We start from the raw sequence: 13,512 nt of genomic DNA, 5'->3' as shown, positions 1-13,512 counted from the left end.
GCGTCTTTTTGATCGAGTTTTCTTTCTTGGTACGTTAAAAAAATTGTCCGCCAGTTTTTGTTTCTTTTTTCAGGGAACGCACGTATTCTATTTAAAACCATGGCTAAGGAGAGATTTTTAACTCCATTGTATATATAGCCTCTTGTTTGATAGGGTTTCTCGCATCTCGCTCTCTCACCCTCTCCATATCTAAACAAGATGGCAGTGTCCACTCTATCTCTCTCCTCACCGGTGGTCACAAATCCGGCCGAATCCCGTCCACTGCGGGAGGTGAGGAGGTGCAGCGTTGACATTATCACCATCGGCGACAGAGAAAGCCGATGCGCACCATCCTCTCGGAGCCGGCGCTGGCGCGGACGAAGGTCCTCCGCGCCCTTGTTCGCTGCCGTCGTGTGGGCAGATCCCGCCCGCCCGCCTAAGCGACATCTCGCCCACCTGAGGTATAACTTCTTTTGGATTTCATGCTTCATTGTACTGGTCCAGCTCCCCAGCTTGTTGCATGTGGGTTTTCTTCTATGCACTACTCCCTAGCTCCCCATGTACAGTAGCTAGGGTTCGTCTGCTGGTCCAACATCACCTTTTTTTACTATTATAGAGGAAATTCCACTCGAAAAGTTGTCATGGTTTATGCCTCGGTGGAGGTATACATGTTGTTTCAACAAAAAGTACATGGTGGTTGTGCGGTCATTGTCCATATGCTCCTATTGCTGCTGCTAATCTAATACAATCACTGGTTAAATGAAGAAATGCTTTTTTTCTCGGGTATCCTGGTTTAGTTCCCATCAAGATAATCATGATGCTTCTATTTGTTGGTGTACTTTTCATTAATTCTTATTGACAATTGAGATGTCGCTGTTAATCTTGTACCACTGCCAAAACAAAGTAACAACACTGTATCTCTTTTTTATATTTTTGCAAACAGCGATGCATACCGGGCATGTCTTCCTCAATTTTAGTGGAACTGCAAAAAATTGGATGGCCATTGTTGTTCTGCCTCACTGTCCTCTACCACGTGGTTCTTCCTTCCTCGAGCTTGATTACCGAGAAGAAATAGACCACAGTGAGGATTTGTCGAACTTCATAGGTGCCTCACCCAAACTTGATGCCAAATGGATGATGCATCACCACGATGACCTATTGATGCTCATAGTTGCACCTCATGGTTGCATCGGCTGGTGAAGCTGGTCGATTCTCAATGAAAAACAAGCTGTCTTCCATCAGTGCTCTTTGCTTGTTACCCACAAAGATGATATCCTTCATCAGTTCACCTTCATTGCGTTGGAGACGCAGTCGTCTTTCACGTTGCTGCAATTTTATCACACAATTGGCTAGGAACCAAACATTTCCTCGAAGAACGATCGATGTTGGTATTAAGAGCATAAGTTTTGTATTGATTTCTAAGCCTTCTCACAACTTTGTCTTCAGCTCCCCTGTAATTTTATTTGTCAAGCTATTAACTAAATATGTGGTCAGAATTTGATTAAAACATGGTATGGACTAAAAAGCCGGATAGACATAGTAGCCCTCCATTTTTATTTACTCTGCATATTAGATTTGGCTGAAGTCAAACTTTGTAAAGTTTGACCAAGTTTAGGCCGAACACAACAAACCATAATTATTGAGAGAGGGCAAACTGTACATACTCTTAAACCTTTCCAATAATTGAAATTAAAATTATTTATTTGTACACACTCTCACACGTTTCCTATAATTTGGTGCATGTGTGGTTGTTCACTTAACGGAGGGTAGTGTACCGCACGTGAAGGATAGGAAGTGCAACCAGGACGCGTGGATCGTTAGTTCATCATAAGTAGTTTTCTTCACAGGTACGTTAAATAAAGAGTTTCGTTTCGTACTTACACAATTTAAAATGATTGTTATGGACAGAAAAAGAAAACCACTCCACTATATATTAGTAGTATACACGAGTACTATATAAGTACTATATAAGCTGGAGCCTCAGCGCTTGTCCGCTAGGGTTTACACTCTCCACACTCTCGCCGCACTACATATATATACACGCTGGAGGCTCAGCGTTCCTTTGCTAGGGTTTGCTATATTCACAGCCTCTGTCTCTCTCCCCCCTCACAGCTGGTGAAGGAGCCGTTCGGATCCCGTCGCACCGGGAAGGGGAGGAGGTGGAGCGTTCACTCTATTGCCTTCGGCGAGGGAGGCTACCGGCTGCGCTGTTCTCTTTCACCCAGCGCCTGTGCAGGAGGGCCACTGACCCCTTCTTCCTCGCTGTCGTACATAGTGTGGGCAGATCCGGCCTCCCACCGCACGCCTAGCCACATCCCGACGACCCTAAGGTATAACTTTCTTTGAAACCGTCATTGCTCTAGCTGCATGCGGATCTTTTTCGATTCTGTAGTCGAATCTAGGTCTTGGTTGAAAGAGGAAAAAGGGTGCGGTGGGGTGGAGCATGAATCTAGGACGTGGTTCAATGAGGAAAGGAGGGAGGGAAAGTAGTATAGACTGGCTATCCAGCCGCTTTGTTGGTCTAAAAGGGAAAAAGGGGGTAACCCAGTACACACACCTGTAAGGAACCGATCTCTTTGTTGAAAAAGGAAAGAAACTGGGGGATCGGGTAGTTTGTGCAGGACTAGATTTGTTGCCCTCACATAGGAAAAAGGTTCAAAGAGAACAAATATGGGACCAACGCAGATATGCTACTTGGCAACATACTTTGCATCACCCATTTATATGTGTGGACGCACATGGTGTTGGCATGTCCCATGTCCCATACAACTATTTTGTTGTTGTTAATCTAAGAATGCCGCTGGAAAATTGAAGCGATGCCATTGTTAAAAGTAAATTACCTTTTTAACGAATGTTGTTTTAAGAGAATGTATCTGTTAATATGAATCAATGCAACCGTTTTAGAAATGCTACTGTCCTACTTTGTTTTCCATCAAGGTAAGTTAGATGCTTCTTTTTGTCGCCATATGTCTCATCCTCCTTTATTGGCCAGTGATTGTTTCATTTTTTGCCTCTGTTAAAACAAGGATATCTATTCAACTTGTTGCTAAAGGGAACTTAAATGTCACACCGGCGAGTTTGCTTGATTTGAGTGCAACTGCACAAAACGAGATTGGATTTCCTATTCGTGTTGGTAGATTCGTATTTTATCTTGTTCGTCATGAAAGGTCAGTACGTGCCTTCATCCACGTGATCGTGCAGTGTGCTTTGAGATGTTGTGCTACATGTATTGGTACTGTTTAAAATAATGTTGAATTGAAGCTATTGAATTGTTGTCTTTTCCCATTAAGTAGTGAACAAAAATGGGACCAATCCAAACATGATGCTTGTTGCTTTGTTACAACAAACTCTGCATCACCCCTTTTATAAGTAGATGGAAGCACATGGTGTTGTTGCGCCCACTCTCCCCTGGAACTATTTATGTTTTTTGTTAATCTAATGCCGCTGGTAAAATTAAGAAATGCCACTCTCAGAATTAACTACTGAATCTTATTTCAAAACTGCAACACTTGTTAGGGATCGGCGGGAGTACCATTTCTGTTAGGGATCGGCCAGAGTACATGTTTAAGAAATGTATTGTTGGGATAATGTCTCTGTTATTATATATCAGTTACAGTGTTCTACAAATGGTACTATCCTGCTTTGTAGTTCTTTCTACATGTTTAACCAAGGTATTGGCAAGATAATGTCTCTGTTAATATGAATCAGTCGCGTTGTTTTAGGAATGGTACTTTTCCGCTTTGTCATTATTTATACATGTTGAAACAAGGCATTATTAAGCTAATGTCTCAGTTAATATGAATGACTCACACTGATTGAGAATTGTTACTCTCCTGCTTTGTTTCCCATTAAGATAAGGTAGATCAATAGATGTTTTTCTTCTGGGAGTATAAGTCATCAACCATTATTTCTCAGTAATTGTTTCCCTTATACCTATTGTTGCATACAAGGATATCAAAACTTCTGCTCGGTTTTATTTCGACTTTGATTTTAGTTGAACTGCACAAAAGGAGCCAATGTGTTTAAGGCAAACTGCTGTATTAGTGGGTCCAGTTGGTCTTACCACTTTGTAGAAAGAAGCAGTCACTGTTTGCACTACATTACAGAAGGAATGATCAAGAAGCTTTACAAAGTGTTAGTAGACGCTGGTGATATGACTGGTCTACAGAGAGCATGGGCAACTTAACAACACGTGGAGTGCAAAATTCACTCCACAAGCAAAGGTATGACCAAGTCAGTTGCCGACGCATCTGTAACAAACGAGGTTTAATTCAAGCTATGTATTGCTATCTTTTCCTGTTAAGATAATGAAGATGATTATAGTTGTAAGCGTATGTTTAATCAACTAGTACCACTATTATATTCATCACGCTTTTTCTGTATTTATGCGGACATGGATGCTCAGCTTGATTTTAGTGGAACTGCACAAAATGTTCAGATGGTTCGTGTCCTCCATAATACTTCATCATGCACAATACATCGAATGGTTCCCTAATCATTCGTTGTCACCTTGAGCCACCAGACTATCTGTTTGAATGGTGCTGCCAACGTGCTTAACGCTTTGCAATATATAAATATGAAATCCACCATGCTACTCACGACATTGTTTGATTTCAGTGGAATCTGCACAAAAAGATACGCTGGTTAATCCGGCTCCATGTGCCATTTCAATGTGCGAATTGATGACAAACCATGCCCATCTAAATGGAGCTACCAACGTCTTCAAGGCAGAATACTACCTTTAAGAAGGGTAAGAAGAAAGACAAAAAGAGAGATGGCTGCTTTACTTGTGGTTCAGAGGAACACTGGGTAAACAAGTGCCCAAACAAGTACAAGAAGCCAGGACAGGACTCCAAGTCTGTCAATGTCACTCTAATCAACAATGATGGGGCATCTGGGTATGGTAATCTGTTTACCGTACTTTTAGTTTGTCAGTCCACTGATTGGTGGGTTGACACTGGGGCCAATATTCATGTGTTTGCTGATGTGTCTTTGTTTTCTTGCAGCATATAAATACGAAATCCACATGGATGCTCAGCTTGATTTTAGTGGAACTACACAAAATGTTTAGATGGTTTGTGTCCTCCATTATACGTCATCATGCACAATAGATCGAATGGTTCTCTAATCATTCGTCGTCACCTTGAGCCACCGGACTATCATATGACAAACTGATGACAAACCCTGCCCGTTCCACAATCATAGGCATTACATATTTTGAATGGGAAAAGCTTGTCAAAGTTTAATCATTGATGTTAGCAAGAAAACGTTAGTTTAATATATTGGAATAGGAAAACCTTGTCAAATTTTGCTCATTGATGTTAGCCAGAAGACATGCATTTGATATTTTTGAGTGGGACGCCCTTTGCTGTGAGCAAAGTCGATCATTTTTTCCTATTCCTGTCTTCAGTTCAGAAGTAAATATTTACTCTCCTGAGATGCATAGTCACATGAATGTTGACTTATGTAAGGTATTTTAAGAGTTTGTTCTGAATGTTGTCTATGTAATGCCAGGCCTTGTGAGTTTGATTGCAAAGTTGAGCTTGGAATGTTGTGGCATGCGGCATCACGAGCTGTTCACCGTGCCTCCTGAGAATAATGCTTCATATTGTTTTGCATGTTGATGTAATGCATGTGATTTTCATGTTAAGAAGATCATCCTCTTCTGTTGTTTCTATGCTTAAAAAGTTCATTGTCTTATGTTTCATTCATAGCCTATACGACAACTCGGGTAGGTTAGAGGTGAAACCATATGATTTTCCGACCAACTCGTCATCTTAGGCCGTGATTGGATCATCATTTTCCAACCAAAATCGCTTGTAAAACTGATGCTTGTAAATAAAAGCAGATGGTCCTGGGAAAAGCGCTTGCTTGGTCGATTTCGACTAGTAAAATATACACTGGTCTCTCAAAGTACACGCGTAACTCACCGGTTTTCGATACAGACCTCGGGCCCTCAGTTTCATTACGCTTGTATTTTACGCGTTGTTTCCGATGACGAGTAAATTACACTTGTATCTTAATACAGGTGTGAAACAATCCAGAGCTCCCAAGCGCGGCCTTACCGTTTCATGCCATCTCAGTGTCTCGAAGGTGCTCATAGGTGTCCGATGATCCTGGCTTCCTAAATGAGCAGCGGGCACTGTATCAGACCATCCGTAGGGCCCGCGAGGCCCTCTCCATCATCCTTCGAGTTGTTGCGCTCGCCGTGGCGCCGAGCATTGTCAACATGGTCAATGAACATGAGGAATCAGGAGATGACTTTATTTGGACATGATGACAGTAGGGACCCCGGACCCACTAGGGCCATAGCCGTACGTACGCAAGTTCCTCCTTATTACATACAACTATAATATTTTTTTGCTTCCTCCTGGTTTCCTAACATCACGGTCCCATACCATCGTCAACCTATATAGTCAATAAACGAGAGAATTGCACAAGGAGCGGCCGACAGTTGGGACCCAGCAGCTCGAGCAGTATTTGTTTTTTTAGGTGTAAGCGGAGTTTTTCTTGAGCGATGTTTTTGTTGTTGTTCAGAGGAGCAGGGAATCAACTGGGCGGGTTGTGGCCTGTCTAGCCCAGGCTATTATTTTATGTCGACCAAATATCCAGCCCAGATATTATTTTTTTCAAGGTGAAAATGGCTAGCACAGCTATACTTTTTTGGCGGAATACCCAACCCAGGTCAACTTGTTATTCTCCGCCCCTTGGGCTGTAAATCTTTCCTATGAGGGATGCATTAGGCCTAACAAGAAAATGGGCTTTAAAAATAATAAATGGGATGTAATTATAAAAATTGGGCTGTGAATATACAAAAACGCACCAACAGGTAATTAGTTTCAAAAACATTATTGTTTGAATTTGGAAATTTTAATTTCATTACTTATTGCGCGCAGTATTTCTTTGGATTTTTACCTAATACAAATTCATTTTGAAATTATATTTAATCTACCTTGAAATTTCGGGATAATGTTTTTCGGATCCCATCAAAATGTGGGATTTTTGGTTGATTTCTGTTTTGAGAGGTTGGTTGAAATTATTAATTGTTGTCCTGGCTAGAAAATGGGCAATAATTTTAACATACTGTAAATGGGTTGTAGTAAATTCCATTAGAATTCAAAAATGGGTTGTACACTATTACAAATCGCAAATGGGCTATATGTTCTCTGCCACAGATGTGATGCTCACTTGTGGGCCTACTATTTTTTGAGAATTATAGTCAGTGACGCGTACGGAAGGCTTGTGGGCCTACTAAGGCGTACGGAAGGCTTTGTAAACTTATAGTCAAGACACGATTCTAGCAGCTGTGGCCGTTGGATGTCCATCCAACGGCTGTAGTGCTTCTTCAATCTCGGATATTCTTGCTTCAGCCGCCCAAACCACCACCAATGGTACCACCTGCTACCGCCTCCCGTGGCCGGCTGTGCTGCCGCACAGGCTTCACCGGCCCACTCTACTCCCAAACGCCGTCCAGGCCATTCCTCTACTCACCAACACCTCATGTTCTTCACCGGCGATGGCAGCCTCACACTGCAGCTGAACCAGTGAACCCTCGTACTCCCCTCCGCGTGGGCATACACCGTTGTGTCTTCGCCGGCTCTGGGTCATTCCCTTCGTAATACTCTCCATCGTTCACTGTGTTGGTTCTCTCGGCGCGGCGTGGTCAACTTTGTCAACAAACGACAGCCATCGGATGAGGCATGTACGTGGATTGGCTGACAGTAGGGACCCACATGGCCCATGGCCTCACGCAGCAAGTGCCCCCGTATTATGCGAAAACAAATAATTTCTCCCCCTGACAGGTTTGACCCACCAGCTACATCTTCGCACGCAAGGAAATGCTTCCTTTATTACGTGGAAATAAAAAGTTTCCTCCCCCTGACGGCTGGGACCCACCAGCTTTATTTTGATCCTTTTCGTGAAAATATAGATTGTACCGAAGATGCTAAATTGTTTTCTTTTTATTCTAACTCAAAAAAGAAGAAATAAAAGAACCAGAAAACATCTTCGGACGCAAGGAAGTGCCACCTTATTACGCGAAAAAAATGATTCTCCCTGCTAGCTGGGACCCGCCAGATTTGGAGGCTGACTTGTGGGCCTACTAAGTTAATGCGTACGTAGGGCTTTGTCAACTTAGTCAATAAACGATTCTACCTGCACTAACGTTTGGATGTTAATCCAACAGCCAAGCTGCGTCTTCAACCTCTGGTCTTGTTGCTCCACCCGCCCAAACCTGCGCCCGTCGTACCGCCTGCGCCCGTCGTACCGCCTGCTCCAGCCTCCCGTGGCCGGCTATGCTGCCACGCAGGCCTCACCGCCCGACCATACTACTACTTGCCAGGCCTTCCCTGTACTTACCCACACCCCATGTTATTCTCCGGAGACGACAGCCTCAAACCGCAGCCAAAGCAGTCAACCCTCGTACTCCCCTCCACATGGGCATCCACTACTGCGTATTCCCCGGCTCCGGGTCGTTCCCTTCCTAGGTCGCGCCATCGTCCACCACCTTGGTGCTCTCGGGCCGTATGGCGTTATCAACACGGTCAACGAACGACAGCCATTAGAAGAGGACTGTAAGTGGAGAGGCTGATAGTTGGGTCCATGGTCGCACGCAAGGAAGTGCCTCCTTATTACGCGCAAAATAATGATTCCTCCACCTGACACCTCGGACCTACCAAAAGGGCCTCTGTATTTCATGATAAAAAATGTTCCCCCTGATAGCTGGGACCCACCGGCTTTATCTTCGCACGGAAGGAGCTGCTTTCTTACCCCCTGACAGTTGGGACCCCCCGGGTTGAAGCGAAGGTAGCGTTATCTGTCCGTCCGCGAATGTGGACGTACATAGTGGTCGATCGGTGTCTCTGTAGCGACGTACCGTGGCCGAGTAAGGAGCGACACGTGTTGAAGTAGAGGCGCTGACGTAGCATGTCACACAGTCCCATCTATATAGTGTACACGTACGTACGGTGAGAACCCACAAGTATAGGGGATCGCAACATTTTTCGAGGGTAGAGTATTCAACTCAAATTAATAGATTCGATACAAGGGGACCCAAACAATATTTGCAAGTACTAGCAGCGGAGTTTTCAATTCAATCACACATGTAGATTAATTATCTGCAACAACGTGATCAATAGCAAAGTAATATGATAGTTTTGATAATAGTGACAGTAGCAATAGTAACGGTAACAGTGATAGCAGTAGTTTTATAGCAAGTGCAACAGTAACGATAGCAGTATTAACTAAGCAAGATAAATATAGGATAAATTCGTAGGCATTGGATCGGTAATTTGTTGGATGATATTCATCATGTGACAGTCATAACCTAGGTCAATATGGCACTATCTCTAGTTCATAAATATAATGTAGGCATGTATTCCGTAAATAGTCATACGTGCTTATAGAAAGAACTTGCATGACATCTTTTGTCCTACCCTCCAGTGGGAGCAGGGTCCAATTGGAAACTAAGGGATATTAAGGTCTCCTTTCAATAGAGAACCGGGACAAAGCATTAACACATGGTGAATACATGAACTCCTCAAACTACGGTCATCACCGGGAGTGGTCCCGACTATTGTCACTCCGGGGTTGCCGGATCTAACACGTAGTAGGTGACTATAACTTGCAAGATCGGATCTAGAACATGGATATAATGGTGATAACATAAATGGTTCAGATCTGAAATCAAGGCGCCCGGGCCCAAAGTGACAAGCATTAAGTATGGCAAAGTCATAGCAATATCAATCCCAGAACATAGTGGATACTAGTGATCAAGCCCTAAGAAAACAAACTCGATTACATGATGAATCTCATCCAACTCCTCACAGACCAGCGAGCCTACGAAGGAATTACTCACTCCCGGTGGGGAGCATCATGGAATTAGCGATGGAGAAGGGTTGGTGATGATGAAGAACAAAGATTCCCCTCTCCGGAGCCCCAAACGGACTCCAGATCTGGCCTCCCGATGAAGAACAGGAGGTGATGGGGGCTCCATCTCGTGGATCGCGATAATTCTTTCTCCCTGATTTTTTCTAGTAAAATAGGATTTTATAGCATCGGTTTCAGGGTCTATGGGGCCACCAGGTGGGGACAACCCAGCTGGGCATGCCTGGGAGGGCGCGCGCGCCCTGGTGGGTTGTGCCCACCTAGGTGCCCCCCTCCGGTGGCTCATTGCTCCAGAAATTCACTTTTATTGTATAAAAATTCCTTGCAAAGTTTCATTCCATTCCAAGAACTTTTATTTTTGCACAAAAACAACACCATGATAGTTCTTCTGAAAACAGCGTCAGTCGGGGGTTAGTTTCATTCAAATCATGCAAATTAGAGTCCAAAACAAGAGGAAAAGCATTAGGAGAAGTAGATACGTTGGAGACGTATCAACTCCCCCAAGCTTAAACCTTTGCTTGTCCTCAAGCAATTCAGTTGATAAACTGAAAGTGAAAAAGAAATACTTTTATGAACTCTTTTGCTCTTGTTTGCATAAATAGGCTTAAACAGCACCCAGGTTTTCAGCCAACATCATAACTAACCATGCCGACAATAACTCTTAAAAATTATATTAACTCATATCAATGACATAATCAGCTAGCGAGCAATAATAAGATATCTCGAACAACAACACGTTATCAAAACAACCATGATATAATATGACAATAGTGGTATCTCGCTAGCCCTTTCTGAGACTGCAAAACATAAATGCAGAGCACCTCCAACGTTCGAGCAGCGACTAAATATTGTAATTCATGGTAGCAAAGATCCAGTCATGATGCACCCAACATTAGCTACACACAATGCATAAGCATGTCAGCAGTGCTCTCAGGTTCTGACGCTTATTTTAGAAGGTGATGACACAACATAAAATTAAATAGATAGTTCCTTCGCAGATGGAAGCAGTGATTTGCAGCGGTGCCAGAGCTCAAGTTTTTAAAATAGAGGTAAATGGTATTTTGAGACATGCACCCTTCTCATTTACTTCACGACCATCAGTTATCAATATCTTCCATGCTAAACACGCTAGTGGCGGTTCCCAGCGATAAAAGTAAAGGTTTACTCCCCCTCCACCATCAATCACACTCCAGGGCTTGTCCGAAACAACGGGTGCCGTCCATACCAACAACAGTCCCGGGGGAGTTTTGTTTAATTATTTGCATTTTTGAGTTCAGGACTGGGAATCCCTATAACAGCCCGTTTCTCGTGCAATGGTGAGTGAATAAACACTCGACCTAAGAATAACCCGCTTAGCATGGAAGATACCGACCACCTCCTGTCGTTCCATGAACGATCCAGGCACACAAAAAAGAATATTTATTTGAAGTTTTTAGAGGTGGCACATGCAAATTTACTTAGGACGGCAGGGTAATACCACATATAGTTAGGTATGGTGGACTTATCTGGAATAACTTAGGTTCAAGGTTTTTGATGTACAAGCAGAATTCCCACTTAGTACAGGCGAAGGCTAGCAAATAGGTTGAGAAGCGGCCAGCTAGAGAGCAACAACAGTCATGAACATGCATTACGCATAAGTAACATTCAACACTAGCATGAGTAGGATATGAACACCATGAACATAAATATTATAGAGGCTATGTTGGTTTTGATTCAACTACATGCATGAACATGTGCCAAGTCAAGCCACTCGAACATTCAGAGGAGGATACCATATCATCATACTACATCACAATCATTTTAACGCAATGTTGATATCCAAGACAAATCGTTATCCACTCCTAGATACTTATGCATGGCATGAGAAACTATAATCTCTAATTTTCATTGCAATCATGTTTAATCATAATGGGCTGAATCATGGATACTAGGTTAAACATATTTACAAAAACAGAACAAGTCAAGTTCATACTCGTTTCTCTCAGCCACGGCCAGTTCATCGAATATCGTCATTATTGCCTTTCACTTGCATGACCAAACAATGTGAAAATAATAATAGCGCAAGAGTGTCGTGGACTAAGCTGGAATCTGCAAACATTTTATTCAACAGGAGAAGACAAGGTAAAATAGGCTCTTTGTTAGATCAACAATTACGCAAATGAGAGTCACTCATAATTTTCATCGCAGTCATTTCCTTGGCACAATTCGAATAAAAATAAAAGAAATTCATAGAAACACACTGAAATATTTTTGGAGTTTTTGGTTTTCTAGAACAAGCAAATAAAAGGAAAAGGAATAAAATGAGAAAAACTATTTACACGGGAAAGCTCACAACAAGCAAAAGAAGAACAAGGAAATCTTTTTGGGTTTTCTTCTTAATATTACAACTAAGCAAGCATAGAAAGTAAACTAACTACAACTATTTTTTTGGGTTTTTCTAAGGTTTTTCAAACACACAAGAAGAAAGCAAGAAAATAAATTTAAGCATGGATAATACAATGAAAAAGTGTAAACATCGACAACTGAATTGATATGTGTGAACATGAATGTAATGTCGGTGAGAAACACGTACTCCCCCAAGCTTAGGCTTTTGGCCTAACTTGGTAATCGATCAGTAGCCTGGATAGTAGTCGGGGTGCTGAGGAGCGGGCATCCACGGATCCCACTCCTAAGGCCCCTCCTCTGCTGCAGCCTGGTCGTTCCGGTAGGCGATGATATCTGCAGGCATAATCCTATATCCGCCCCTGGCAAGAGGATCAAACAAAGCAGGTGCACGAAATGGAATAATATCACGAGTGCTCGCACTGAAAACCAAGTTATAAGGAATAGGAATGTTAGGGAAATCTCGTGCGTTAAAATGGTGGTGTTCCATAGCTGCGCGATCTAGGTAGACCTTGGTCAAAGGATAATCATGAAGGCGTATCTCAACATTAAAGCGAGCCGCCAAGCGAATAGCGAAAATACCACCATGTATTTTACCCTTAGACTTATGAATGTGGAGGCGACGTGCCACAATATCTCCCAAGCTATAAGTGTTGTTGCCCTCTAGTGCACGTCCAGCAAGGTCTGGTGAACTCAGTGCACCCACCTTCTCTCTAGCAAGCAAGCATTTCAAAATGAAAAGAGCAAAATAATGAACAACAGGGAAATGCAAGCCAGCGGCAGTTATACTCGACACCCCTCTCTCATCACCCACTGTTAGTGTACGATAAAAGCTTTCAAACTCTGTGGGTCTTGGCTCTGCTAAACTACCATCAAAAGGAAGCAAGCATATTTCACAAAATTCAGTAAGTGGTATCTGATGGGGTTCAGCATATAAATTAAACTGCACTTCAGGGGGATTATTCCTAGGAAGGTAATTAAAACTTTGAACAAAGATGTTTGTGAGGAGATGATACTATTCACACTCAGTTGCGATGAAGTCGGTGAGGCCGGCATTAGCAACATATTGTGTAAACTCTGGAAGGATTCCAGCTTCTTCCATGAACGGGGTATGCGGCCATTCGCACGGTCGTACTTCCGCCAACCTCCAGGGGTGGAGATCACTATCAGATGACTCCCCAATAACTCCCTTGGAGTTCTTCGTCGAAGCAAATTTCCTAAAGATATTCATCCTTTTCCTATGAACAAAAATTCTGAAATTTTCAT

This window comes from Aegilops tauschii, chromosome 3, assembly GCF_002575655.3.
Source record: "Aegilops tauschii subsp. strangulata cultivar AL8/78 chromosome 3, Aet v6.0, whole genome shotgun sequence".
Lineage (NCBI taxonomy): Eukaryota > Viridiplantae > Streptophyta > Magnoliopsida > Poales > Poaceae > Aegilops > Aegilops tauschii.
The sequence above is the reverse complement of the archived record's forward strand: the minus strand, read 5'-3'. Positions refer to the sequence as shown.